Below are 6,051 nucleotides of genomic sequence, written 5' to 3' on the forward strand. Positions count from 1 at the left end.
CGATAGGTGTAAGCTTTGCTCTATGACTACACCCCAAAGGCGTCAGTGCAATCAACGTAGTGAGCATATCCACCACTCCCCCAAAGTTTCCTTGTGGGACCTTGTAATCCCGCCAGCCCTTTCCTCCCTGGCTCCAGACAGTCTCCAATTTGCTTTTTCTCATTGTGTGTTAAGCTGGATTTCTAAAGATTCTATACAAATGGAATCACACACCAAGTAGTTCTTTCTGTCTAGCTCCACTCCGCAGAGTCATGCTGAGCCCCCTCTGTATGGCAGTGTGTGCAGCAGCTCGCCCCTTCTTAGCGCTGGCCTGTTCCTCATGCAGCTGTAGCGCAGCTTTCCGCTCACTGTCGCTGGGTCTTTGGTCCTGTTAAATGAAGCAGCAACGTGCGTTTGGGTGTGGACACGCGCTTTCATATCTCTGCTGAGTGTGTGTGGAACGGCTGCATCTTATGGTAGGTGTATGGTTAGCAGTTTTTAAAACTGCCAAAGTGTCTTTTTTTTTTTTTTTAATGGTTTAAACGTTTCACTTTCCACCAGCAGTGGGAGAGCGTTTCAGTTCTTGAGCTCCTCACCAACACCTGGTCTTGACAGCTTAGTGGTGAATGGTGAACGGTGTCACCGGATTTGTGGTCTCTGAAAGAGAAGATTTAACTCTGGGACCAAAGACATTCTCAGTCACTCAGAGTTTTTTTTTGTAGATTTTATTTAAAGTGAAAGTGACAGAAAAAGCTTTTGACATAGACATCAGAAGGGGGCAGGAGAGTCCCCGCCTCACTAGTTCAAGTGGTTTATACTTCTCAACTAGTTGCTGAGAATAGATGAAAAATATTTCAAGGTTGTGAGCATGTTGTTCCACCCCTTTCCTGTAACATACATCCTGGGAAGACATCAGCATGAGATTAGTCAGAAGGAACAGGTAAAGCCCGAGCTCAAGGCTGTGGAAGTTTTTACCCAGAGCTTTCCCCATAACATATATAAAGTTCAAAAAAAGGCATGCCTTTGGGCAAGAGATACTGTTGCCTACAAGGCCTACCTGTCTAAGGCAAAGAATGTGAAAAAGAAAGAATGTTTGCCTCCTCCTTAAAGGGGCCTTAGGCTTGGACTCCTTATTAACCTGCCTAAGTTAACTCTCTCAGTAAGATCAGTTCTTCTAATTGTAGGTGTTCTGAGAGATGTGTAGTAATATCTCATCTGGGGAGTTTTCCCCATAAACAAATGTAGTCTATCAATAAGTTTAAAGCATTCTAAATGAACACAGCTAAGATTTGTGATAGGGCAATAACTCTTGATGCTAGAGCAAAATATGGAAGGACTCCTCGGGAAAGAGGTGGGTAGAGAAAGGCATAAAGTAAACATATCCAAGCAGAATTTGGATTTTTCAAGCATCACAAACATCAGTGGAAGACTGAGAGAAATAATGATAGGAACAGTTCATAGTACAACACTAATTTCAGAAGCAACCTGCTTAAGAAATGAGAGATCCGTTTCTTATAAAGAAAGATATTCCAAAATATCCAGCTTCTTGGAACCTCTGTCTGCTGATGTTACTACATCCAAATAACACTTTATATTTAAAACTACATCCTCAGGTGTCCTTTTAATGCTCCACATTTTTCAAGGTGAACAAAACGGTGTTCACGTCTCACTTTGCCAGCTTAGATTAAAAACAACATCCAAGCAGGCCTTACTTCATTGCACTCATGCACCTACTACGCAAAATACACAAAACCCACTTTGTGGGTTAATTCTTCTAGATGTGGAGCTAAAAGTTTATTAACACATGCAGCGCTCTTTAAAACAGCATCTTTGTTCCCACATGGGTTTTTAAAACAGCAAGAGTTGAAAGGAAACTTCGAAAGTCATTCAGTATGTTTCTTAAGTTTTAAATGTTTTATTTGCTTTTTAAAAACGTTTTTCATTTGTTTTTGGCTCCACCCGTTCTTGGTTGTGCTGTGTGGGCTCAGTAGTTATAGCAGGCAGGCTTAGTTGCCCTGTGGCCTGTGGGATCTCAGTTTCCCAGCCAGGGATTGAACCTGTGTCCTCTGCATTGGAAGGCAGATTCCTAACCACTGGACAACCAGGAAGGTTCTTAATTTGTTTATTGTCTTTAAAATAAAAAAGACTTCAAATAGAAGACTTCGTGACAATTCCCGCTTAAGTTAAATCTCAAATTTTCACGCTTTTTTTCTCCCCTCCGTAAAATAGATCCGGGTTCCCTAATTTTCTGTCCTCACTGGCGATAGCGCACAGCTTATCTTATTATTTCTTACTTTGAGTCCTTTACTAGAAGTCTCAATAACAAGGCATGAAACCGAATCTACAGCTTTTTCCTCTCCGGAACAAAATGGTCTTAACTTCTTGATCTTTTTTCTCAGAGATCTTATTTTACAATCTATATTTCATTCCTTTTGATTTCTCCTAAATCTCCTTCCGAGTTCCTATAGGACCCTAAGCCACGGTCAACATGCCAGCAGGGACTGGATTCATAATTTACGACCTCCCAGAGGAGACCCACCCTGAATAGTCATTGGAAGGACCGTTGCTGATGCTGAAGGTCCATTAATTTGACCGCATGATCCAAAGAGCTGACACACTAGGAAAGACCCTGGGAAAGATTAGGGGCAGGAGGAGAAGGGGACGACAGAGAAAGAGATGGCTGGACGGCATCACCGACTCAGTGGGAACTCTGGGAGATGGTGAAGGACAGGGAAGCCTGGTGTGCTGTGGTCCACGGGGTTGCCAAGAGTCGGACACGACCACACGACTGAACTACAAAAAACCCACCTCTTAAAGCTAGGTCTCTCTCTGACGATTGCTAGTGAAGGACAACAATCAACGCACTACCTGCTCTTACAACAACAAAGCACGAGTCAACAGCTTGCCCGCAGTCCGCCTGTCCCCTGCGCTTGGGTGGGTGGTAGGTTCAGCCTTCTCAAGAAGCACGTCCTGTGTGGCCTTGCTAACCTTTGTCTTGTCGGTTTTCACTGTTATCTTCTAATATATGCTTTGATCTTGCCCCAGTCATCATTCCTTTTCCCCAAATTCCAGAAGGTTGAGCTCTGACATGCACAGTCAGGGAGAACATAGTCATTCCCATGGTGCTATTCCTAGAGGAAAACAGAAGCAAAACAAGGCCGGGACTTGCTAGCTACAGCGCGTCTCTCCTGGCTGGCCTGGGCACTGAGCTTGTCCTGTGAGCCAAGTGTTGAGCACTATGTCAGCTCAGTTCAGTCCAGTCGCTCAGTCGTGTTCAACTCTCTGTGACCCCATGGACTGCTGCACGCCAGGCCTCCCTGTCCATCACCAACTCCCAGCGTTTGCTCAAACTCATGTTCATCGAGTCAGTGATGCCATCCAACCAACTCATCCTGTCGACCCTTTCTCTTCCTGCCTTCAATCTTTCCCAGCATCAGGGTCTTTTCCAATGAGTCAGCTCTTCGCATCAGGTGGCCAAAGGATTGGAGCTTCAGGTTTAGCATCAGTCCTTCTGATGACTATTCAGGACTGATCTCCTTCAGAATGGACTGGTTGGATCTCCTTGCAGTCGAAGGGACTCTTGAGAGTCTTCTCCAACACCACAGTTCAAAGGCATCGATTCTTCAGCCCTCAGCTTTCTTTATAGTCCAACTCTCACATCCATACATGACCACAGGAAAAACCATAGCCTTGACTAGATGGACCTTTGTCAGCAAAGTAATGTCTCTGCTTTTTAATGTGCTGTCTAGGTTTGTCATAGCTTTTCTTCCAGGGAGCAAGCATCTTAATTTCATGGCTGCTCTCACCATCTGTAGTCATTTTGGAACCCCCCAAAATAGAGTTTGTCACTGTTTCCATTGTTTCCCCATCTATTTGCCATGAAGTGATGGAGCAGGATGCCATGATCTTCGTTTTCTGAATGTTGAGCTTTAAGCCAACTTTTTCCACTCTCCTCTTTCGCTTTCATCAGGAGGCTCCTCAGTTCCTCTTCACTTTCTGCCATAAGGGTGGTGTCATCTGCATATCTGAGGTGATTGATATTTCTCCCGGCAATCTGGATTCCAGCTTGTGCTTCCTCCAGCCCGGCGTTTCTCATGATGTGCTCTGCATATAAGTTAGATAAGCAGGGGGGCAGTCTAGAGCCTTGTATTGGTGCTGCGTGGTGCTGAAACCACATGGAGAAATGCTAAATGCTCTACTGTGGATACTCTCATTTGTAAATAGCTACCTGTGATGTAACATTAACGCCTTTCCACAGTGACCTGGGAACATGCTATTTTCTTGCTGGTCAGTTCAGTCGCTCAGTCCTGTCCGATTCTCTGTGACCCCATGGACTGCAGCATGCCAGGCTTTCCTGTCCACCACCAGCTCCTGGAGCTTGCTCTAAGTCATGCCCAACGAGTTGGTGATGCCATCCTACCATCTCATCCTCTGTCGTCCCCTTCTCCTCTTGCCTTCAGTCTTTCCCAGTATCAGGATTTTTTCCAATGAGTCAGTTCTTCACATCAGGTGGCCAAAGTTTTGGTGCTTCAGCTTTAGCATCAAGTCCTTCCAATGAATATTCCTGACTGATTTCCTTTAGGATGGACTGCTTTGATCTCCTTGCAGTCCAAGGGACTCTCAAGAGTCTTCTCCAACACCACAGTTCAAAAGCATCAGTTGCTAATTGGACTAATTTCCTTAACTCACTCTGCAGTTACACATAACACATACCTCTTTTAAAGTGTGCTATACACAGTTACAAGACTGAAACTAAACTTAATCATACTTTAATTAGTAAACTCCCTTTTGTATTGTTATGTTTTCATTAAAGGAAGAACACACGCTGTTATGATACTTCAAATGCAGTGACTTCTGGTCAAGATCATGAAGAGTTTAAGTAATTTCCCTTCAGATCGTTTCATGTCAAATTTACACAGTTTGTTTAGTTAGTTGACCAAAACCGAATAAAATAACGTGAGAAGAGACCGTCGGGGAGATGAGGTAGAGACAGACGCTGAGCGAGGCCCAGGCGCCTCCGCGGCTCTGCCCGCTGTGCCAGTGGCAGCAGCGACTAACTGGCTCACACCCGAAAGGGGTGCCAGGCCGGTTTCTTCTTCCTGGGCTCAATAAAGCTTTAACCAGAGTGATGAAATAAAGTTCACGTTTTGTTGTAAGACAAGAAAAAGATGAAAATTTCTCCCAACCTGGGCATCTTCCTCCCCTTCAGTGTGTGCTCTGTGTCTGCATCAAGTGGACCTCCTTAGGTGAGAAGCGTCTTCCTTCATCTTGTAAACAGCAACGGTGACCCACCACTGCCTGCTACAGGCAGATCCGGACTGTGTAAGCTATGAATGTCACCCGATATATGACCCTTGGTCTCAAAAATGTACGTAACTCTTCTTTGGCCTCTAGTGGGCAGAACAGTTTTCAAAGCTTTCTGAAAGGCTCTCTCCTGGGTTATAATCCTGAAACTGGCTCAAGTAAAATTGTCCCTTTCTTTCTTAGATCAACTATTGATTACTTGATTAATTAACTGGAGAGCCTCAGTGAGTTTCTCCAACCCTTCTCTCAGTAAGGCAGCGTCACTCTGGTTGCGTGACGTGCGCGTCTCTGCAGAGACCGTTGGTTTTGTCCTGCTTTGTCTGAAGACGTCTGAAAAGCAAATGCGAAAGCGGCTCTTTTGCCCGTTTCTGCTCCCCTCTAACCTGTAAAGAACTCAGTCGCCCTGTTTATTCTTTTCCTAGATAAAGAGAAGCAAGAGTAAAGAATTAAGCAGTTAAAGAATGACTAACTCTCTGCCTCCAAAAGCTCCGATAGCAATCCTGCAGGTAGGTCAGGTAGGCAAGACAAGAGCTGAGGGGAGTCAGGCAGTCGGCACACAGTACTGCGGAGCCCAGCCTCCTGCCTCAGTGAATCACTGAGAGTGTCTCCCCTTCCGGAAAGATTATCCTTTCCCTGTAGAAGCTGTCATAGCCAAGTAGAATCTTCGGATTTGGTCTTGCGACATGAGTCTACTCCGCAGATCTCCTCCGCAATTGCTGGCTTTTCCAATTAAAACACCTTTCTTGTCTGCTGACACTTGCTTCTTGA

Source organism: Ovis canadensis, chromosome 3, assembly GCF_042477335.2.
Source record: "Ovis canadensis isolate MfBH-ARS-UI-01 breed Bighorn chromosome 3, ARS-UI_OviCan_v2, whole genome shotgun sequence".
NCBI lineage: Eukaryota > Metazoa > Chordata > Mammalia > Artiodactyla > Bovidae > Ovis > Ovis canadensis.